A 26,003-nucleotide genomic window follows, 5' to 3' on the forward strand; every position below is an offset into this window, starting at 1 on the left:
TTCCAATTCACGGATCCTACTTTCTTGCGAGTTCTTTGTCTTTTCCCATTCACAAATCCTACTTTCTAGTGAATTCTTTATTTTTCCAATTCGTATTTCAGGAAGTTGTTGCTCTCTTGTAAGGCTTCTCTTTCCTTTCCCCATTTATCTTCTAACTCTGTTTTGAGACTTTTAATGGTCTCTTCTATGAGAGCATTATGTAAAGGAGGACAGTCTGATGCATTTTTGCTGTTTGAGGTCTCTTCAGGTTTGCTGACCTGCTCGTTTTCTGCATAGAAGATGTCCATCGTTCTTTTCATCTTTTTATTCATGTTTTAAAGCCTTTAGGGTAGGTCTCCTAGGCTAGGGGGTTACCAGCTTCCTCTTCAGAGCAGGAAAAGATGTAAACCGATTTCTGGCTCCAAGGTATGGGAGTGCTCTGAGTGAGAGTTTTCCCTTCCCCCAACAGGAAGTGGATTCAGCACTGGCAGAGCTATCAAACTGCTTAGTAGGGCTGAGTGGATTATCGATTGCTCTAGGCTAGAGACAAAGGGGTGAAAGTGTCACTGCCCCAGGCCGGAGCCTCTTGTGGGACTGTGAGTATTAGCAGCGGACTGCAGACCGCCGCAAACTCTGCCCAGCGTCTCTGCCTGATGCAAATCGGCCCTGGAAAAGCTCTATGGCCCGAAGCCGAGCCCCCCACTGCACAGATTGGAGGCTAACCCTGGCTGCGTCCTCCTGCTGTGCAGGATCACAACTGCCCCAAGGAAAAGCCCCGTACTGCGGGTTGGGGCTGCGCGCTTGTGCTGAGATCTGTGCCTTCACCCTCGGTTTGAGACTCTCCTCGGAACCTAATTTCTCTCCCAGTCTGCACCGATCTCCCCCCTGGCCCCGGCACCAACCTTTTTTGCCGAGACTGCAGATTTTCTTCGGCTGGTGAGTTGTTCTACTTCTTATCTTTACGAATTGTAGCAGTGGAGACTATTTTTGAGGCTCGATATAATATTGATAGAGAGGGTAAGAGAAAAGCTTAGAAAGTCGCGTGTGTCTTCTCCGCCATCTTGGCTCCGCCCCCCTGAATTACTAATTTTATCGCAATGAACAATTTGCTGAACTTTTCTGAACCACAATTTTTTTATTATAAAATAATCATGCCTATGATACTTTATGTTGCTGTTGCAGGGAAAGCATGTCTCTAAACTATAAAACACTATATAAATGGCCATTATTATTATTGTATACGGTATATTCCAGGTGGAGATGGTAAACATTTATGACATTCAAATTTTACTACCTTTTACTTGTTATATCTGCATGATGAATTAGACTGAAAATGAGATCATATCGCTGAAGAATAGGAAAAATTAATAAGGATAATATTTATGTTCTCCAATTCTTTCTTTCTCAAAAAGTGATACTATATATGATTTTTGTTCACAGATCTATGTAAAGATATACATTTTTATAGGTATTAGAATGTACATGAAGTATTAGTGGAATCTATGGTGTCTAAAATTATTATAAATAAGTTCAGAATTTTATAAAACTTATTGAAAATAATTTTACTGCTTTACAAAAGTCCAGGAGAAAAGCAGGCTAAGGAAGAAATTATTACAATATGGAAAAGGAGCTTTTGGGGGGCAGTATTAGGTTTTGGATATTCAAATATTGCTTTCCTAATGGGGTATAATCTCAATCTATCTCTATGTTCTTGTAGGAATTTTTAATATTCACTTTCTTCTGTCCTTTATTAACATTCCTTATTCTCCTTTTTCTTCTTTTCCCTTTTCTCCTCCTCTTCCTCCTGTTCTTCTTCCTTTTCCTCTTCCTCCTCTTGTTGTTGTTGTACTTGTTCTGCTGTTGCTGCTGTTGCTGCTGCTGCTTCCTCCTCCTCTTTCTTCTACTGTCTCTCCCATTTCCCTTTCTCTCTGTCTCTGTCTCTGTCTCTCTCTGTCTTTCTCTTTCTCTCTTTGTCTCTCCAACTCCTTTCTCTTTATTTCAAAGATTTACATTAATTTGTACATTTTGATGCTTTCTAATTATTTGACCATATACAAGTCATTTTACCTTTCAGTGCTGTGGTCAGCTAAGTCAAGTTGCAGAAAAGCTGCTGAGCTCTATTGTAGAAAGATTTTCCTCCTTTAGGAGTTAGTTCTACCAGTGAAATAAGAGATAGCATAATTATTCCTATCCTCTGATGAATAAAATTTTTCAGGTGATTACTTATTTTTTCTTCATTATGTTTTCTTTATCATTGTTCAAAGTTAATATTCTCCTAATTGATAGTCTAGAAGTGGAAGATAAGGCATTGTTTTCAGCCATCCTTTTCTATATGTGTTTCAAGAAGAAGACTGAAGAATATTTGGATGTAAAAATTGCAGATCTTTCTCCCCTGACTTTTTAAAATATCTGACATGAAATGGCCAAAAAAGCTTGTGAAGTGTGATTGTGATGTCAAAAGCTTATATACAACAAAAATCATAATTATCTGCAATTGGGTGACCACTACTCACATTAACAGACTATCATAAATACCTATGTTCTGCTATTCTTATTTTATATATGTTTCTACAGGTTTCAGTTCTTCAAATTACCTCCCAATGCCTGATATTCTATGGATATAGATGTGGATTATCTACATTTTTTTTCTTTTGCTTTGAATCACAGCATGCTTTTGCAAAACAAAAATAAAACAAGAAAAACAAAGAACAAACAAAAATAGAAACATACAGCAGGTCCACTATAGGTAAGGATCATTAGCTACAAGTTGGTCCTAATACTGAATGGAAATCCTACTTTTATATCCTTAGAGGCTTACTTGAATAAAACAGAGAAAGAAAAGATTAATGAATTGGGCTTGCAACTAAAAAAACTAAAAAAAGACCAAATTAAAAACCCCCAATCAAATACTAAATTGGAAATTCTAAAATTAAAGGAAAATTAAAAATATTAAAGTAAAAAAAAACTATTGAACTAATTAATAAAACAAAGTTGGTTCTATGAAAAAACCAATAAAATAGATAAGCCTTTGGTAAATCTGATTAGAAAAAGGAGGAGGAAAATGAAATTAGTAGTCTTAAAAAATGAAAAGGAAACTTTCCACCAATGAAAGAAATTAGAAATAATAAGGAGTTATTTTTGCTCAACTTTATGCCAATTTTGATAACCTAATAAGGATGACTACCTCCAAAATATAGACTTTTAGACTAACAGGAGGAATAAATTGCTTGAATATCCCATTTCAGAAAAAGAAATAGAACAGGCAATTAAACAACTCCCTAAGAAAAAAATCCCAGGACCAGATGGATTTACATGAATTTTCCAAACATTTAAAAGAACAATTGGCAATCTTATAAATTATTTGATAAAATAGGGAATGAAGGAGTCCTACCAAATTCCTTCTAACACAGACATGGTACTGATACCTAAACCAGGTAGGCTGAAAACAAAAAGAAAATTATAGACCAATCTCCCTAATGAATATTGATCTAAAATCTTAAATAAGATATTTGCAAAAAAGACTACAAAAATCATCTCAAGATAATACACTATGATCAAGTAGGTTTAACCAGGAATGCAGGGCTGGTTCAATTTGGAAAACTATCAATATAATTGGCCATTTAAACAAATTAACAAAACCATTATCATCTCAATAGATGCAGAAAAAGCATTTATAAAAAATCCAACATCATTTATTAAAAACACTTAAGTTAGGAAAAAGGTTTTCAAAATAATCACCATCTATTTAAAAATGTAAGACATAGTAAGGGAAAAAACTAAAATTAAAAGAAATTTGGGTAAACAAAGGTTCCCTATCCCTTCAAATATTTATTAGAAACCCATAAAAATAAAATAAAAATTAAAGGTGAATAAATAAACCCAAATTATCACTCTTTACCATAACAAAATAACAGAGAACCAAAAAAAATTTTAAAATAACCACAATTTAAAATTTAATTATAAAAATAAACCCACAAAATACAGCACTTTTCACAACAAATAAAGTCGAACTACAAAAAAAAATTATTTAAAGAACATATAATAAAATTAAATATTTAAATCTATTGCCAAAAAATCAAAAACTTATGAAGAAAATTACAACCATTTTAAAAAAAAGTCATCAAAATTGGAAAAAAAAATGTCTTAATACGACAAATATAATAAAAGATACAATATTACCTAAATAATCTATTTATTTAGCCTTACCAATCAGCTCCCCAAAAACTATTTTAATGACCTGAAAAAATAACAACAAAGTTCATATGGAAAAACAAAGGTCAAAAATTTCAAGGAATTAATGAAAAAAAAATCAAATGAAGGTGGCTTACTGACCAGATCTAAAATTATAAAAGGCAGCAGTTACCAAAACTATTTAGTATTAGCTAAGGAATAATTAGTTGATCATGGAATAATTAAGTTCAAGGGATAAAACAGTCAACAATTATAACCCTAGTCTTTGACAAACCCAAAGATCCCAGCTTTTGGATAAGAACTTCTGTTTGATAAAAATTGCGGGAAAATTGAAACTAATGTGGCAGAAACTGGCATTATCCTACTTAATACCGTACACCAAGATAAGATCAAAATGGGTTCATGACCAAAAAAAGAATGAAATTATTAATAAATTAGAAACACAGGATCGTTTACCTCTCCAGACCTGTGGAAGGGAAGGTCTTTATAAAAGCAGAACAGAATCATTACTATCACAAAATAGAAAATTTCGATTATACCAAATTGAAAAGTTTTTTACAAACAAAACTAATGCGACAAGATTAGAAGGAAGCAATAAACTGGGAAAATATTTTTACAGTCAAAGGTTCATAAGGCCTCATTTTCAAAATATAAGAATTAACTCTAATTTATAAAAATCAAGCCCTCTCAATTGAAAAATGGTCAAAGGATATAACAGACAATTCTCAGATGAAGAAATTAAACATTTCTAGTCATATGAAAAGATGCTCCAAGTCATTATTAATCAAAAATCAAATTAAGACAACTCAAATACCACTACACACCTTCAGATTGGCTAAGATGACAGGAAAAAATAATGATATTGTTGGAGGGATGCAGGAAAACGGGACGTTTTGTTGGTGGGTTGGAATCCAACCATTTGGAAAGTCTTTTGGAACATCTCAAAAGTTATCAAACTGCATACCCCATCCACATTTACTACTGGGATTATATCAAAGTTATAAAGAAGGAAAAGGACCTGTATGTACGAATTTTGTGGCAGCCCTTTTGTAGTTAAAAACAAACTAATGGATGTCCATCAGTTGGAGAATAGCTGAATAAATTTTGGTATAGATATTATGGAATATTATTGTTCTTAAGGAAATAAAAGGATGATTTCAGAAATGGAAGACTTAACGAACTGATGCGGTAAATGAGCAGGAAGGAATCATTTATACTTCAACAACAATCTATATGATAATTCTGATGGGAAGGCCATCCTAACGATCACAAATCATTTCTAATGGGCAGTAATAACAAACTACTACACCCAGAAAAGAACTCTGGAGATGACTAAAAACCATTACATTGAATTCCCAATCCCTATATTTATGCACACCCCATTTTATTTCCTTACAAACAATTTACAATATTTCAGAGTCATTTTTTACAGAAAATAACGTTTTGATGTATATTATTTTTCTAATTTATATTTAAATATTTAACATCTACTTTATCCTCCATCTAGGGAGTTAGAAGTGAAGGTGAAAAATTGGAACAAGAGGTTTGGCAGTTATTAATCTGTAAAAATTTTATATATCCTGTAAATAAAAGGCTATTAAATAAAAAAAAAAAAAAAAAAAAAAAAAAGGAAATCCTACTTTTCATTCCTTATTGATTCTTTGGATCACTTAACAGAAACTGTTTCAAATCTTCTCAGTACTTAAAAATCTAATTACTACTTCCCCAAAAGCCCAATTGCAGAAGGCTTACCTCACTGAAAGCAATACCATCCAGAGAGAACTCTATTTCTATAATAATATACTCTTCTGAAACTAACCTCTTATTCCCATCTATTTATCAGTACTACAATAGGAACTCATATTTTCTAAATCTCAGCTCTATCTCTTCATCTAAGAAATCTTCCTTTACTGCCCTAAATGGAGCTTTGACCACATATTTAGCCATTCCTTTACCAACATCTTTAATAGCTTTCTTCATCAAATTTTAGCTTCTCCTTAAATGTTCTTTTTACTTGCAAGTTGAAGGGAGAAATTCATTTTACCCTGCTGTTCCTTCCAACTACCATACTACTTTTCTTCCATACCGACACTCTTTGAATTAATGGTCTACAACTCATTACCTCCATTACCTTTACTTCCTAAGTATCATCTTTTTCTCAAATCATCCTCAGTACTATGACCAATGTCATTCACACCCAAGGTAAATTTTAAATTGCATGGATCAAAAGGAATATAGTACTGGCACAGTAGGTTAAGAAATTGATTTGCCAATGATTTAGAATTATAAACAGATGCTTTGGTAAGCAGAAATAAATTTGTAGCCAAAATCATTTAAAGGGGTATAGAGTGAGTAAGGAAGAAAATGATAATTCCATGGCTTATGAAGTTCCTGATGTGAAATATCCTCTACCAATCAGACTGGCAACTTCTTTGAAATTTATAGTCTTTGAGATTGAGAGATTAAATGTCTCATTCAGAGTCACAAAAATATTTAGCAGAGATAGGAATCGAACCCGAGATTCTTGGTTCTTTGGTCAACTATCTGTTCATTACTCTATATTATAAATCATCCAAAGTCATATCATCTAAACTTTTGATTTGTTTTATTTTAAACCTCAAATAAAGGCAATATGGCAATAAGAATTTATTTTGGAATGAAATAATAAGGTCATTCATTTTTCCAATTCACTCAAACTTAGCAGTACCCTCTATTTCTTGTTTCAATAAATATCATACAAGGGCTCTTTCAACAAAATATTGATGTGAGAGAATCAGGACCTGGGAGGGGCATAACAATGATTTATGAGAACTTAGAAGTGTTTTATTACTCCCTGTCATCTGGTAATGATATATGAAACAACCTATTATTTTGAGGATGATCAAACAATTAGCAAAGTAAATTTTATTTGTGTTTTTTATGCATAAATAAAATACAATTTAAGGTTGAATTTGCTAAATAATTTTTCTTCATCTGGATTGATAATTTACTACCTATAGGGAAAATGATTTTTAAAAGAGCAATATGTTGCAAAAATAATCTAGCTAGTTGGCAAAGTGTATAAAGACCAGTAAAATGTATAGAAAAAAATAGAAATTTCAAATTAAAAACTAACTGTCTAGCACTGGACAAATCAATTACTCACTATTTACCTAGTTTCCTCAATCACAAAATCAAATAAAAATAATAATTAACAATAAAAACACCTACATTATAGAACTATGAAGATAAAATAAGATTTATATATATATATATATATATTCATATATATTATATATAATTAAAGCCTTTTATTTACAAAACATTTGCATGGGTAATTTTTCAACATTGATCCTTGCAAAACTCTGTTTCAAATTTTCCCCTCCTTCCCCACACACCCTCCCCTAGATGACAGGAATTCCAATATATTAAATATATTAAAATATATGTTAAATCCAAGAAATGTTTACATATTTATATAGTTATCTTGTTGCACAAGAAAAATCAAATCAAAGAGGAAGAACAAATAATGAAAGAAAAAATGCAAATAAACAATGAGAGAGAGAGAGAGAGAGAATGATATGTTGTGGTCCACACTCAGGTTCCCATTGTACTCTCCCTGGGTGTAGATGACTCTCTTCATCACTGCAACTGGAACTGGTTTGAATCACCTTATTGTTGAAAAAAGTAATGTCCATCAGATTTGATAATCTTATAATGTTGTTGTCATGTATAATGATCTCCTGGTTCTGATCATTTCACTTAGCATCAGTTTATATGAGTTTCTCCAGACCTCTCTGAAGTCACTCCATTGGTCATTTTTTAACAGAACAATAATATTCTATAACATTCATATACCATAATTTATTCAGCCATTCTCTATTTTCCAGTTTCTAGCCACTACAAAAAGGACTAACACAAACATTTTTGCACATGTAGGTACCTTTCCCTCCTTTAAGATCTCCTTGAGATAAAAGCCCGGTAGAAACACTGCTGGGTCAAAGAGCATGCACAGCTTGATAACTTCAAATTGAAGATAAAAATTTGCTCAAAATTGCACTCCAGAATTTGGTTAAGTACGTTCACTTTGACCCCAACATTCCTCATTATCTTTTCCTGTCATCTTAGCCAATCTGACAGGTATGTAGTAGTTATCGCAGAGCTGTCTTACTTTGTATTGCTCTGATCAACAGTGATTTGGAGCACCTTTTTATATGACTAGAAATAATTTCAATTTCTTCATCTGAAAATTTTTATATCCTTTGATCATTTATCAATTGGAGAATGGCTTGAATTCTTATAAATTTGAGTAAATTCTCTATATATTTTAGAAATGAGGCTTTTGTCAAAACCTTTGAATGTAAAAATGTTTTTCAAGTTTATTGATTCCTTTTTAATCTTATCTACATTAGTTTTGTTTGTACAAAAGCATTTTAATGTAATATTATAAAAATATTGATTTTGTGATAAAAAATGGTCTTTAGAACTTCTTTGGTCACAAAATCCTTTCCCCTACACAGATCTGAGAGTTAAACTATCTTATGTTCTTCTAATTGGTTTATAATATCATTCTTTATGTCATGAACCCATTTCAACCTTATCTTGGAATAAAATATTAGGTGTGGGTCAATGCCTAGTTTCTGCTGTACTACTTTCCAATTTTCCCAGCAGGTTTTGTCAAACAGTGAATTCTTATTCCAAAAGCTTGGGTCTTTGATTTTGTCAAACAGTAGATTGCTATAGACATTGGCTATTTTGTCCTGTGAATCTAACCTATTCCATTGATCAATTGCTCTCTTTCTTAGCCAGTAACAAATGATTTTGATGACCATGGATTTATAATATAGCTTTAGATCTGGTATAGCTAGGTCACCTTCATTTGCTTTTCTTTTCATTAATTTCCTCGAAATCCTTGACCTTTTGTTTTTCCAGATGAATTTTGTTATTATTTTTTTCTAGATCAGTAAAATAGCTTCTTGGGAATTTGATTGTATAGTACTAAATAAATAGATTAGTTTAGGGAGCATTGCCATCTTTATATTTGTTTAACCTATCCAAGGGCACTTCATATTCTTCAATTATTTATATCTGAATTATTTTTGTGTGAAAAGTATTTTGTAGTTTTGTTCATATAGTTCCTGAATTTCCCTTGGCAGACAGATTCCCAAATATTTTTCCCATTGACAATTATTTTAAATTGAATTTCTCTTTATATTTCTTGCTGATGGATTTTGTTAGAGATGTGTAAATATGCTGATGATTTATGTGGATTTCTTTTGTATCCTGCAACTTTGCTAAAGTTGTGGATTATTTCTAATAGTTCTTTAGTTGATTCTCTAGGGTTCTTTAAGTATACCATCATAGCATCTGCAAAAAGTGATAATTTGATTTCCTCATTACTTACTCTAATTCTTTTAATATATTTTTCTTCTCTTACTGCCAAAGCTAGCATTTCTAATATACTATTGAATAGTAATGTGATAGTGGGCAACCTTGTTGCACTCCTGATCTTATTGGAAGTGGTTGCAGTTTATCCCCATTACATGTGATGCTGATGGTTTTAAATAGATGCTACTTATCATTTTAAGGAAAAGTCTATTTATTCCTATATTCTCTAGTGTTTTTAATAAGAATGGGTGTTGGAATTTGTCAAATGCTTTTTCTGCATCAGTTGAGATAATCATACAGTTTTTTGTTAATTTGTTTATTGATATAGTCAATTATGCTAATAATTTTCCTAACATTATCCAGCTTTACTCTCTTGGTATAAATTATACTTGGTTGTGGTATATTAAACTGGGGATGATTTTCTGTAATTTTTTTGCTAATATTTTATTTCAGATTTTTGCATCAATATTCATTAGGGCGATTGATCTATACTTTTCTTTCTCTGTTTTCATGCTACCTGGTTTAGGTATCAGTACCTTGTTTGTATTGTAAAAGGAGTTTGGTTGGTCCTTCACTTCCTATTTTTTTTCAAATAGTTTACATAGTACTGGAGGTAACTATTCTTTAAATGTTTGATAGAATTCACATGTAAATTCATCTGTTCCTGGGGATTTTTTCTTAGGGAGTTGATTAATAGCTTGTTCTATTTCTTTTTCCAAAATTGGACTATTTAAGTAATTTATTTCCTCTTCTGTTAATCTAGGCAGTCTATATAATTTGTAGATATTCTTTCATTTCACTTATGTTGTCAATTTTATTGGCATAAAGTTGGGCAAAATAACTCATAATTATTGCTCTAATTTCCTCTTCATTAGTGAAAAGTTCTTTTTCAATGTTGAGACTAACAATTTGATTTTCTTCTTTCCTTTTTCTAATAAAATCTAATAAAAGTAACCATTTTGTTGTTTTTTTCATAAAACCAACTCTTAATTTTAATTATTAATTCAATAGTTTTTTTCCCCTTTACTTTCAATTTTATTAATCTCTCCTTTTATTTTTAGAATGTCAAGTTTGGTATTTGATTGGGGGTTTTTAATTTGTTCTTTTTCTAGCTTTTTTAGTTGCAAGCCTAATTCATTGATATTCTCTTTCTCTATTTTATGCAAGTAAGTATCTAGAGATATAAAATTCCCCGTATTATCACTTCTGATGCATCCCACAAATTTTAATATGCTTTCTCCTTATTGTAATTCTCTTGGATGAAATTATTGATTGTGCTTATGATTTGATGTTTCACCCATTCATTCTTTATGATGAGATTATTTAGTTTCCAATTACTTTTTTGTCTATTTTCCCCTGGCCTTTTATTGAATGTAATTTTTATTCCAGGGTGATCTGATCCATATTTCTGAAAATATTTCATAAAAATATTTTTTCTGGTTTTCTGCATTTTATTTTGAAGTCTTTATGTCCTAATATAGTTTTTACATAGGTTCAATTAACTGCCAAGAACAAAGTGTACTTCTTTCTATCTCCTTTCAATTTTCTGGCTTGATTTATCTGGTTCTTAGAAAGCAAAGTTGAGATTTCCCCACTAATGAAGTTTTTCTGTCTATTTCTTCTTGCAGCACTCTTAACTTCTTCTTTTCTTTATATCAGTTTTTGCTTTTGCTTGATCTGATATCAGATGGCTATCCCTGCCTTTTTTTTTTTTAGCCTCACCTGAAGCATAGATTCTATTTCAGCCTTTTATTTTTACTCTGTATGTAACACTCTGCTTTAAATGTGTTTCTCGCAAAAAAAAAAAAAAAACATATTGTAGGATTCTGGCTTTTAATTAGTCTGCTATCTGCTTCTGCTTTAAGGGACAATTCACCCCATTCACATTTACAGTTGAAACTACTAATTCTGTATTTACTGCCATCTTATTAGCCCCAAATTATGTTTTTCTCTTTCCTTTTCCCCTTTTCCTCCTCCTCAGTATTTAGTTTATGAACACCACTTGCCTCAAGCAGCCCTTCCCCTTTAGAATTCCTTCCCTTTCTTATACCTTTCCCCTACAATTTCTGTTTTCCCTTCTATTAGCCTACCTTTTCCCTTTTCCCTTTTCCCGTCCCACTTTTCTATAAGGTGAGAGAAGTTTCCCAGAAACTTCCCAGAAGTTTCCCAAACCAAATTTGTCTGATATTTTCTCTTTGACCCAAATCTGATGGCTCATTCACACATGTTCATCCTTCTCTCTTCTTTCCCTCAATCATAATTGGTTTTCTTTGCATCTTCCTGAGATGTAATTTCCCTCATTTTGCCTCCATTTCCCTCTTTTTCCTGTCTAACCCCTTTCCATCTCTAGTTTCTTTTTTATATTATAACAGTAAAATCAAATTATGCATGCACTCTCTATGTATAACTATAACAGAGACACAGTTCTCAAGAGTTGTTTTCTTTTTAACTTTTTATACTTCTCTTGAGTTTTATATTTGATGATCAAAGTTTCTGTTCAGCTCTGGTCTTTTCATCAGCAATAAATTAAATTCATCTGTTTCATTGAATGTCCATATTTTTCATTGAAAGAAAATGCTCAGTTTGACAGGGTAATTTATTCTTGGCTGCATTCCAAGTTCCTTTGCCCTTCAGAATATCATATTCCAGACCCTTTAATCTATAAAGGTCAAAGCTGCTAGGTGCTGGGTGATCCTTATTGCTCTTCCATGTTTGAATTGTTTTTTTTTTTTTTTTTTTTTTTTTCTGACTGCTTGTAATATTTTTTTCTTGGTCTGAGGGTTCTGAAATTTAGCCATAATATTCCTTGAAGTTTTAACTTTCAAGCCTCCTTCAGGAATGGTTCAATGAGTTCTTTCAGTGGCTATTTTAACCTTCTGATTCTGTGACATTTGGGCAGTTCTCTTCGATGATTTCCTGAAAAATAGTGTCTAGGATCTTTTTTTTTCATCATGGTTTTCCAGAAGTCCAATAATCCTTACATTGTTTCTCCTAGATCTATTTTCCAGGTCAGTTGTTTTCCCAATTAGGTATTTAACATTTTTTTGATTTTTTTTTTGGTTTTGCTTAAGTGATTATGTTTCATGATTCATTTATTTCCATATGCTTAGTTCTTAGTTTTAGTGAAATATTTTCATTTACTTTTTTTTTAAACTTCTTTTTTGCATTTATCCAGTTGAGTTTTTAAATGAATTGTTTTGTTCTATGGAATTTTTTTCCATTTCACAAATTCTGTTTTTCAGGTAGTTTTTTTTTTTTTCTTTTCCATTTCACAAATTCTGTTTTTTACGGAGTTATTTTCTTTTTCTGTTTCACAAATTCTCTTTTTCTGAGAATTGTTTTCTTTTTCCATTTTCTCAAATCTATCTTTTAATGAGTTATATGCCTTTTCCAAATCCTCTTGCAAAATTTTCATTTACTTTCCCCATTTTTCTTCCAGCTCTCTTTTAAGATCCTTTCTAATTTCTTCTAAGAAAACCTTGTGTGGGGACCAACTTATATTATCCTTTGGGGTTTCATATGGAGGCGATCTGCTTTTAGTCTCCTTAGGGTTTGAAATCCGTTTTTCTCTTTCATCATAAAAACTGTCTATGGGTCAAAGTTCTCTTTGCTTTTTTACTCATTTTTTAAAAAAAAAACATTAAGTTCTGCTTTTAGGGCAGGGGAGGTTTTCCAAGCTTCCTCTACAAGTGGCTGTAGCTGCCCTGAGTCCCTGTAGACTCACTCTCAGTGTTGGGTGGGCGTGGCCAAGTCTCATGAAATTCTGTCATTTGGGGATTCACTATTTACCTTTTGTGCTTGTGTTGGATGTCATAACTTTTCTGCTGATCTTGTAGCCAGGGCAGAGTAGCCAACACTTCTATCCCCAGAGATTTTCTGTCACCCGGAGGTCCCACTGCCCTGGGTCTTCAATGCTGCACTGGCATCTGTGCTTGGCATGCTAATGCTAGGCCCTCCTCCCATAGTGCAGGATTGAAACAGACCTTTTCTGAAGATCTTCAAAATTATCATCTGTGGGTAATTTGTTTCACTCCCAATATATGTGGATTCTGCTGTCCAGAACTAATTCAGAGGCTGGATTTGTGAATTAGTCTGAGTTGTGAGAGAAGGTGAGAAAGAAATGTTTGTCCTCTCCACCATCTTGGCTCCACCCCCTAACCCCCTAACTTGAACCTAAGATATATATATAAAATGTTTATTTATTTTTTAATTTACAAAGCATATGCATGGGTAATTTTTCCAACATTGACCCTTGCAAAACCTTTTGTCCAAATTTTCCCTTCCTTCCTCCACCCCTTCCCCTAACTGGCAGGTAGTCCAAAACATGTTATATATGTTGAAATACATGTTAAAGCCATTATATGTATACGTCTTTATACAGTTATATTGTTGCACAAGAAAAATCAGATCAAAGAGGAAGAAAAAGAAAAACTGAGAAAGAAAACAAAATTCAAGCAAAAAACAACAGAGAGAGTGATAATTCTATGTTGTGTTTCATATTCTCTTCCCACAATTTTCTCTCTGGGTGTAGATGGCTCTCTTCATCACTGAACAAATGGAACTGGTTTGAATCATCTCATTGTTGAAGAGAGCATTGTTCATCAGAACCGATCATTGTATAATCTTATCGTTGCCATGTATAATGATCTTTTGGTTCTACTCACTTGACTTAACATCAGTTCATGTAGGTATCTCCAGGCCTCTTTGAAATCATCCTGCTAGTTGTTTCTTACAGAACAATAGCATTCCATAGCATTCATATACCGTAATTTATTCAGCCATTCTCCAGTTGATGGGCATCCACTCAGTTTCTAGTTTCTTGCCACTTCTTTCATAGCCTTTGTTCCAGCAGTGTTTCTAAGTTCTGGGCTTATATCTCAAAGAGATCATAAAAAGAGAAAAGGACCCACATGTGCAGAAATGTTTGTGGCAGCCCTTTTTGAAGTGGCAAGAAACTGGAAACTGAGTGGATACCCATCAGTTGGAGAATGGCTGAATAAGTTATGGTATATGAATGTTATGGAATATTATTGTTCAATAAGAAACAATCAGCAGGATGATTTTAGAGAGGCATGGAGAGACTTACATGAACTGATGCAATCAGTCTAGCTCTTACTTATTATCCAGGAGATATAATATCTTATTTGGCCTATTCAGTAGGTGTGGTACAAAGAATTTCCACAGCCCAAATAAAATCTGTAGCCTCTAATATATAGCACCTCTTTAAGGAACTTCAAGAGCAAATGAGAAAGCATCCAGGTAAGATTTATATCTTGCATGTCCACTCTCATAGTGGATTTCCAGGTCCTATTTTTGATGGCAATTCAAAGGAAAATAGCCTTCTAACTATGCTGGCCAATACTACTTTATTTCAAGAAGCCCAAGAATCTCATTTTGAATATTATCAGGCTGCTTGAGCTTTACATTTCATACAATTCATTCTGCTGAGTGGACTGCAAAACAGTTCTGACTACTCTCTTTATAATTAAGTCACAAGAGTATACAGCACAACTGTTATGTTTGGATGCATGTATAAAGATAGTTGGTCCTTTAAGAGGAAAAAAAACCTTTTCTTCAAGAATCCATTGCCAATTATGTAATAGTCTGGTTATCTTTAATGGAGACCCGTGTGTAAAATTTGGAACCATGGCTAATAAAATTTGCCACTCTAGGATGGTTTCACAGCATACATTAATTTGTGCATTAGTATAAAAGATGTATCTCTTGTCAGGTCTTATCCCAGTTAATTGTACCACAGGATAAGCAAAAGTTCTTGGTCTTTAGGGGTAGAAATGAAGGGAAGGGACACAGGATCTCCATGACTATCCTTTTCCACTTTCACTGCCCAAGTCACTCTGGCTTTCTAACTCCACCCCCTAATCCTTCCCATAATTCTCTGTATACATCAAAAGATTGAACCAGCACAGAAGAGTAGGAAGAGCTATTTTCCAGCCATGTGCTAATAGAGTATTGTCCAATCGGTAGTTAGCCTTAAGTGTTCAGTTGTCCAACCTCAGTGCATCAACTCAAGAGTTTCAGCCCTTTACATCTAGAAATGGTTTCAATTTCTTCATCTGAAAATTATCTGTTGAACATTATATTTCAAGAAATCATCAAAGAACATTACCCAGACATGTTAGAAAAAAAAAGGGAAATGTGATGAGAAAGGATTTCTTGTAAAAGAAACCTCCAAAAAAATTTCCCATAGCCCAAATCCAGAGCTTCCACATCAGTTAAAAAAGTACAGCAAGCTGTCATAAAGTAGGACAATTTGTTTATGTTTTATAGATGAAAATGTAAACCATATGTCTGATTGACATTAATAATTGGGTGGTTCTGAAGAAAAATTGGGCAGATGTGAGTACGATCTGACTCTAAAGAGCAAAACCATGTAAGAAAAGTTCAAAAAAGTAATTATGTTATACAAATGAGGTGAGAAAACAGGAACCAACAGAGAGCAATTAAATGGGGGAAAAAGGTTGGTAGGTCTGAAATCCTGCTCACATAAGGAATTGTTTAAAAAATAAATAATACATATTTTATGCATGTGTATCTATATAATCATATACATATATGTATTTATATTTTTGCCTACACATGCATGCATCCCCACACCCTTAGTAGAATAGAAATCTGTCTAGTATTTATTAAAAAAATAAGAAGGGGGTGGGGGCAGCTAGGTGGTACAGTAGATAGAGCAACAGCTCTGAAGTCAGGAAGACTTGAGTTAAAATCTGGCCTCAGACATTTAATACTTCCTAGCTGTATGACCCCTGGCAAGTCACTTAACCCCAATTGCCTCAGAAAACATAAGAAATAATAGGGGAAGGGAATTAAGTAAGGCAGAGAATAAAAAGGTAGAAGGAAATATGAATTGAGGGGGAGTGAGATGAGGTGTATAGTTTAATGGGAAATGAATAAAGAGGGAGGGAAAGGGTCAAAGGAGAGGGTACAGAAGACATCCTTGGAGTAGTGGGATGAGGTTTAGTAATAGATACGCTAGCAAATAGAAGTAGAATAGGAAAGAAGTGATTATGTGTATATGTATGGAGGAGTATGTATATGTATATGTATGTATGTGTGCTTGTACATGTAAACATAAATGTTAATTGTATCCTCCTTGGGGAAGGTGTGTGTGTGGGGAAAGATAATAAAATAATAAATAAAGTAAAAAATGTATAGTAGATAACAAAAGAAAACCTATAATGAAGCAAAGAAAAGATGGATAGTTTTAAATATATTGCATTTTTAATTATTATATGTTTTTTGAAATGGAAATTGTTAGTTTTAATACTTTCTTACATTCTCTTGTACACATGACAATGCTTTTTTCCCCCTTTTTTCTATTTTCTAATTTTAAATAAAAAAATAAAGAGCTTACCACAATGCCTGACACATGGTAGATATTATAAAAATGCCTATTCCTTTTCTTCCCCTTCCTACAAAAGTTACTGTTACATATAGGCTTCAAAAATAGAAAATTATTGATATTGACTTTTTAAAATAATAAGAAAGAACCTCATTTTGCAGTAGAAAAAAATTCAAGTCAGAATATTTAGATGTAAGCATTGATTTGGCTATTTATCATCTGAGTAAACTTAGGCAAGTCATAACTTCTCTGATTATCAGTCCTCTTATTTGTAAAATGAATATGGAAGTTTAGTCATTTTTTATTGTCTCTTTCAGTTTCAAAATTTTTAAATCTTATGATAATCCTTATGTTTTTCTCACTGTTGTAACTATAGTAAGACTGCATGTCAATATATCATCATGCTGGCAGAGAAAGATTCAAATATTTAACAGAAGTTCAATCTAAATCAAAATAGTAGTATTATGGTGAGTAGGATATTGGGACCCAAGTAGAAGGAAAATAAAATATGTCACAAATTGTCAGAATGTTAACTAATTACATGACTGTAATTTATATTGGTGATAGGGAACATGTTGGATATTTTGAAGTAGTCTTTTTATTTGAATTTTACTTACAAGTTTTACATAGACAGTTTATAAATTCACATTTAGTTATGTTTTGAAATATCAGGACCACATCAATTTCATTAAAAAAAATGGAATGTTTCCTACCTACTGCAAATATATATATATATATATATATATATAATTTTTTTGTCAAATGGGTATTAACTTTTCTTTAAGCAGGCAACTGGGTAGCATATTGGATAAAACACAGGAACTAGAGTCAGAAAGATTTGAAATCATATTCAACCACAAATGCTTTTTAGTTGCGTAACCCTGGACAGGTCAAATTCTCTGCTTCAGTTTCATCATCTGTAAATGAGGATGAGAAAGATTATGCCATTCATCCTTCTTATTTAGCACTCCCTTGATGCTCTCCAAATGAAGAATAGACACATATAATGGAAACAAGTTATAAGCCTTTATAATAAAAATAGGAGTAAAGCAAGGATGCCAATTATCACAAATACTATTTAACATTGCATTATACAAAAAGACTTTAAACAGAAAGTGAGGAATATACATACCCCCAAACAAACAAACAAACAAAAAAATAACCTTTCCCAGATAATACAATGATATACCTAGAAAGTCCTTGAAAGGCATCTAAACATTATTTGAAATAATAATTTCAAAGTAAAAAAAGCCAGACACTGGATTTTTATATTGAAATGAACTGTGATAAATTAAAAAGTGTGCCAAAAGATGGTATGTGAAAGTAGAGATAGAAATTAGTTTGTGTCTGTTTCAGGAAATAGATTATGAAAACTGATCTCAATATAGTCCCCTCAGCCTCTCTCTTCCTTCCTTCTTCCCTTCCTCCCTCTCTCCCTCCTTTCCTCTTCCTTCCTCTCTCTCTGTCTTCCTCCCTTCCTTTTTCTCTGTCTCCCTCCCTTCATTTTTGCCTTCCTCCCTTCCTCTCTTTTCCCTCCTTCTTTCCTTCCTTCCTTCCTTTCTTCCTTCCTTCCTTCCTTTCTTCCTTCCTTCCTTCCTTTTCCTTCATCTTTCTCTTCCTTCCTCTCCCCCGCCCTTCTCAAATTTTCTCTCTGTGTCTATCTCTCTCTCTCACACACACAATCAAATACACATCCTCCTTCACATTATATACTTGTCATATTTATTTTGCTTCCTAAATTCTTTAACCTAAAATTGAATGTTCCCAAATTCCCTAGACTTCTACTAGTATTTTATGTCTAAATGCTTTAATGGAAAAAATTAGTCTAGTAAAATTTAAAGGTTTTTCTCTAGCTCTGAAATGTAGAATTTAATGAACTTTGAATTTAGCATCCATGTAAACTGTGAAATACAGTTCAGCCCCCTGAATCTGAATACAAGCAGAGCTCCCAGAGGGAAGTAGGAAGGAAAAATTTCAAATTATACCTGTCCTCTAAATTTAAGGGCAACAAGTTACTTTCTATACATCAAGTTTACAAAAATTACAGTAGATAAATTTATTTATGGATTGGTTATAATTAATCAATTTCAAAATAAATATAGTGAAATTATATATTTTACCTAGCTTCTTATTCGAGTGCAAAAATAAAAGATTTATTATTTTTATTATTAACTTCATGATCTCTCTGAAAATGCTGAAACGTGTTAGCAACAGTGACTTCCACAGTTTACATACTAACCAATCAATTGTACATTTTATTTACAATATTTTCATCAAGTTATATAGGTGAATGGCCAAATTACTGCTGAGCATCGCTATGAAGGAATTATATTTATGGTTATTAAAACTCTCATCTTTTCAGATTAGAGATGAACATTGAAGATAATTGCATCATGGATTTTTCTTTGAACAGATCAGATCCACAATTTAAAGGAATAATTAATACAATGAAACAGAAAACATTAGTTATGAAATATTAATGCATTATATTAGAAAATGTTTGTCTACTAGAATGTCTTACTGAGATATTGATATGGTGTTGAAATCAAGTGCTAGAATTTCTTACTGAACTGGAAAGACTTTAAACGTGATCCTGAAATGTCATTTTAAGACTGTTGCATACATATTTAAAGACATTAATTTTGTCTTCTTAAAACTGAACTTTTCATATTATTTGACTCTTTATCAAGGGAAGAATTAATTCATATAAATTTGACTTGGTTCTTTATATATTTGAGAAATGGGGTCTTTATTAGAGAAACTTGCTCTAAATTACCCCATTCTTCCATGTTCTGCTATCCTTCTTTTCTTGGTTTCATTGGTATTGTTTGTGAAAAATCTTTTTAATTTAATTTAATTAGAATCATTCATTTTATATCCTTTAGTTATCTCTATCCTTTGATCATATTTTTTTCATTATTCATTCATCTAACAAGTAAAATATTGTTTTCCTAATTTGCTTATATTATCCTTTAAGCTAAATCATATAAATATTTTAACCTTAACTCACTATATTATATAAGATGTTGATCTATGTTGATTTTCTGCCAAAATGCTTTCTATTTTCCCAAGCAATTTTTGTCAAATAGTGAAATCTTACATCAAAATCTTGGATCATTTTGTTTACCAAATTCTAGATTAATATGATTATTTACTGCTATGCATTATGTATCTAATATATTCCATTAAGCAACTATTCTCTTTCTTAGCCAATATCACACTGCTTTGATGGTTATCACTTTCTGAAAAAGTACAGTTTGAAAACAGGTTTTGCGAGGCTAACTTCCTATTTTTTCAATATCCCCCTTGACATTGTTGACATTTTTTTCATCAAAATCAGTGTTATACAGACCACACACACACACACACCCCTACACACACACACACACACACACACACACACACACACACACACACAATTGAATGGTATACCATTGAACAAATACATTAATTTAGGTAGAATTGTCATTTTATTATACCAGTTCAGCTCCTCACAAGCAATTAATATTTTCCCAATTGTTCAGACCTGACTTTTCTTCTATTAAAAATACTTTGTAATAGTTTTCATATTGTTCCTAAATTTATCTTGATAGATAGGCTTCCCAAAGTATTTTCCATAGTTACTTTTTTAGAAACAAATCACTTTGTCTCTTCCTGTAGACCTTGTTGATAATTTATAAAATAGAAATAATTTATGTAGGTTTATTTTATATTCTTCAATGTTGAAGTTGATAATTATTTCAACACTTTTAGTTGATTTCTAGTATTCTCAAAGTATATCATTATATCATCTGCAAAATGTAATAATTTTGTTTCCTCATTGTCTGTTCTAATTCCTTTAATTTCTTTTTCTTCTCTTATTGCTTTAGATATTATTGCCAGTACAATATTAAACAAATGTGGTAATAATAGACATTGTTGCTTAACTGATATTTTTGGAAAGAATTCTAGCTTATCTGTATTGCAAATAAAAGTTGGTGATGACTTTAGGGAACCCATATATATATATTATTATTATTATTATTATTGGCATGGAGCAATTATGCTGGCAGTTTTTCTAATATGAACAAGCCTTGCATTCCTAATCTAAATCTACCTTGATTATAAGGAAGTTTTTAAATTTTTGTTTATTTGTCTATTTAAAAAAAACTTCAATACAAAATTTAAGAAAAAAAAAGAAAAAAAATTGTCAAGTGCACAACAGAATATAAAAGAGGATTCAAAATGTAAACAATAAATTTCCATTTCAATAAAGTCTACATAAATACTACATATTGTGTTCAGAGCTGTTCATTGTTTCTTTGCTTCCTATATGCTTTCTTTTGTTCTCTGCTGTGCACTTGTTATTTTATTCTCTTTTCATCATACTTTCCCTCCTCTTGAGGAGGATATCTATAGATGCAGATATATTCTAACCTTAGACTGTCTAGTTATTTTAAATAGTCTAAAATATTGATTAATATAACTGACATATAGTGCAGTTTCCCTCTTTTTCTCTTTTGATTAAATTTACTTTAGCTTTAACTTTCAGATGAATGATTATTATCCCAGGTGTTTTTTTTTAAACCTAATAAATTTTGTTCCTGATCTTTGTTATTATGTTCATGTGTATCTCTTTATTTCCTGTCCCTCCTGACTCTTAGGCTTTATTTCTAACCTCTACCTTACCTTGCTACTACTTATCCTATTACTCCTATGCCACCTCCAGTATGCCTCCCTTATCCTCTCCAATAACTCTTACCCTTCCTCTTTATCCCATTCCTATGAATGTACACATGTTATCCCATTCCTATTAACCTTCATGCCACTATTTCCCCCTTCCTATTTTCTTACACTCATTTGATTCTAAAATTCATAATACTTGTATTCCCTTCAAAATGCATATGTTGTTTTCTCTTCAGCTCAGATCTGATGTGAGTAGAGTTCCCTCTCAAAATCCCTTCCTTAATTCTCCCCCTTTTCTATCTCCCCAGCCTCTTATTTCTTTCTGAAATTAGAAGACTTTTATACCCTTGTAGAAATATATGTAACGTTAATTCTTTGCTATTCCAAATGAAAGTAGTGTTCTAGAACTACCAGTCCTTTTCCTTCATCTTATTCCTCTGTGTCAGTTCTTGCTCTTGCACCTCAATTTTGTAAAAAAATTATTCTTAACTTTTCCTATATGGTTTTGCTTTTTAGGATCATGTCATACTCAACTCTATACCAATCTTTCTTTCAAATTACAATTATTTATTATTAAAGACAATTTTACAAATATGGTTTACATTTCCAAGTATATAATATTTGTGTTATTGTCTCATTGAAGCCCCTCTTATTAGTTTGTAAAGTTTATCTTACAGTTCTTTTAGATTTTATATATCATTTTTTTTTTTTTTTATGAAGTTCAGGTCTTATTGCAACAAATTCCTGATAGCTTGGCAATTCATTTAATGTCTATTTTTTCATTCAGGATTATGTTTAGGTTTGCTAGGAATGATATTTTCAACTGCAACATAGTTCTTTTGCACACAGACACAGATATATACACATATATACACACATTGTGTTCTATGACTTGTAGTATTTTATTATGGCTACTGCTAGGATTTGTTTGATTCCTTGATGCCACTTGTGACTCTATTTGAATTGTTTTTTCCCTTGTTCATACTATTTTTTCTTGACCTGTGCATTTCAGAATTCAGATATAATGTTCCTATAAGTTTTCATTGTAGGATGATAAACAATGGATTTCTTTCTATTTCTTCTTTTTCTCATACTTTAAAACATTAAACAATGTTTCTGGTAATATTATATTATCATTATTTTTTTAATCATAGTTTCCAGATAGACAGATTATTCTTACATTTTGCTTTCTGTTCTGTTCTCCAGATTAGTAGTTTTTTATTATGAGATGTCTCACATTTTCTCCTATTTTTTCCTTCTTTATATTTTGTTTTTTTCCTTGGTCTCTCATAATTTTGCTGGCTTTCCCTTATCTGAATCTGGTTTTTAATGAGTTTTTTTGTTGTTGGTGTTAAGATTCTGAATCTCTTTTTTAAGTTGGTTAATTTTCTTTTCATAATTGTGTTTTTCCTGAGTTGTTCATACTTTATAAATTTTAGAGGAAGCTAGGTGGTGCAGAGGATAGAGCACCAACCCTGAAGTCAAGAGAACCTGAGTTCAAATCTGATCTCACACACTTAACACTTCCTAGCTGTATGACTCTGAGCAAGTTACTTAATCCCAATTGCCTCAGCAAAAAAAAAAAAAAAAAAAAAAAAAAAAAAAAAAATACTAGGGGGCAGCTAGGTGGTCCAGTGGATAGAGCACCAGTCCCTAAATCAGGAGGACTTGAATTCAAATCTAGCTTCAGGCACATAACACTTCCTAGCTGTACCACCTTGGGCAAGTAACTTGACCCCAATTGTCTCGGGGGTGAGGAGGGAAACTAGCTCTCTCATACTTTGTAAATTTTGCTTCCACCTTTCTTATTTGATTTTGAAAATCTTTTTTCCAAACCCCATGGCTTTCTCACTTTTAAAGGATAATAGTCATCCATTGGTCTTAGGAACCAAAAATTTTGGTGCATTTCCAAATAAAAGTAATTAACTATTTATTAAATTCTTCCCTACTCCTGGCCATCATTATACTTACTTTCCCCCTAGACTATAACATGCTTCTACCGCACAAAACCAGCTACTTCCCACTATTATGTAAAAACACAGTCAAACTAGCCTTTTTTACTAGCCTCATCCCCTTAGCCCTCTTCATCCACTCTGGGCAAGAAGCCACAATTACAAATTGACAGTGATTCTCAATAAATACATTCAACCTAACAATAAGCTTTAAGTTAGATTACTTCTCCATCATCTTTATCCCCATTGCATTATACGTCACATGATCCATTCTAGAATTCTCAATTTGATATGTGCACACCGACCCAAACATTCACCGCTTTTTCAAATACTTAATTATCTTCTTATTTACCATAATTATCCTTGTATCCGCAAACAACCTATTTCAACTGTTCATTGGATGGGAAGGTGTGGGCATCATATCATATATGCTCATTGGATGGTGATTTGGATGGACTGAGGCAAACACCACTGCCCTCCAAGCCGTCCTATACAACTGAATTGGAGACATTGGATCCATGCTAGCCATAGCATGCCTGATAATTAATAACAATTCCTGGGACATCCAACACATTTTCATAACAAACATCGATACACTAGACCTTCTTGGCCTAATCCTTGCTGCAACTGGGAAATCAGCCCAGTTCGGCCTACACCCATGGCTACCTTCAGCCATAGAAGGCCCTACTCCTGTATCAGCATTACTCTACTCTAGCACCATAGTCTTCGCAGGTATCTTCCTCCTAATCCGATTTAACCCTATTACACAAAACAACCAAACAGCCTTAACTATTATACTTTGCCTAGGAGGAATCACTACTCTATTTACTGCCATCTGTGCTATTACTCAAAATGACATCAAAAAAATCGTAGCTTTTTCCACATCAAGTCAACTAGGCCTAATAATAGTAGCATTAGGCCTAAATCAGCCACACCTGGCATTCTTACATATTTGCACGCATGCCTTCTTTAAAGCTATATTATTCCTATGCTCTGGTTCCATCATCCACAGCCTTAATGACGAACAAGATATTCGTAAAATAGGGGGACTACTTATGCTTCTCCCAATCACATCCTCTGCAATCATACTAGGCAACCTAGCTCTTATAGGTACCCCCTTTTTAGCGGGATTCTACTCAAAAGATGCAATCATTGAAGCCATAAATACATCGCACATAAACACCTGAGCCCTGTGCATAACACTTATTGCCACTATACTTACAGCCTTCTACAGCATACGAGTAGTCCACTTTGCCCTTCTAAAAGAACCACGATTCTTACCTCTATCTCCAATAGCCAAGGACAACTCAAACATAACCAACCCTATTATAAGACTAGCCCTCGGGAGTATGTTCGCAGGCTTGCTCCTCACAAGGAACATCCCTCCTACCACAATAATTCCCATAACAATACCTACCTTAACAAAAATTTCAGCCCTAATAGTAACTATTGCAGGCATCCTAATCACAATTGAACTTAACATACTAACAAACAAAATGCTAATCACACCTCTATTCCATACACACAACTTCTCAAACATACTAGGATATTTCACACACATTTTCCACCGACTAAACCCCCTGGCAAGTCTACAAATAGGTCAACACATTGCTACCATACTAATTGATCTAGGGTGATATGAAAAAACCGGGCCAAAAGGCCAAGCCAACTTACACAGTTCCATATCTTCCGCTACTACTTCTATTCAAAAAGGACTTATTAAATCTTACTTCCTCTGAGTTCTTTGAATTCTATTTGGGCAGGTAACTATTTCATGTTACTCTTCAGAGTAGAAGAGATTTTGTTGTTATTGTTGTTTGGAGGGCATTGCTTTAGTATCATCCTGTGAAAAGTAACCTTAGATTTCTCTATTCCTATATCAATTTTGTATGGTTGAGTTCATCTTTGCCTGCTTATTATTATAATCATCATCATCATCATCATTATTACTTATACACTTTATTAGTTCAAACACTTTTAGTACTGGGTTAAGGGAGATTGCACATCTGGTCTAAGATCCTCCTTCAGTTCTCCCCTCTTTTCTGGAACCTAAAAACAAGAACTTTAGTCACAGACCACAGCCACCAGCATTCCTGTTCCACTGCCTCAGCATTCACCAGGTATGTACAATGTTTCTGGCAGTACAAAGGGGTCTGACATCTCTTATCAGCAGAGGTTCCCTTAATTTCCCTTTCTCAAATATCTGAGCCCATAGATATCAAATACAGCCCACACTATATGGGAGGTAAAAATTCCTGTAGTTGAGTCCAAGGTTGCCTTGAAATGGACAAAGGACTGGCCTCCCCTCCCCTCCCTCAGTTTTAGGTTAAAGGGCCTGGGGCTCACAGAGAAAGGTCTGCTCAGCTAGATTAAAGAAGGTGTTTTGCACTTTAAAGTGCCTGGTCTACATTGAGGGGTATCTATTAGATAACCCTGACCTATAAACTATGTTAAACATCTGCTGTTGTATCTTTTGTCCT

This window comes from Sarcophilus harrisii, chromosome 4 (assembly GCF_902635505.1).
Source record: "Sarcophilus harrisii chromosome 4, mSarHar1.11, whole genome shotgun sequence".
NCBI classification, from domain to species: Eukaryota; Metazoa; Chordata; class Mammalia; order Dasyuromorphia; family Dasyuridae; genus Sarcophilus; species Sarcophilus harrisii.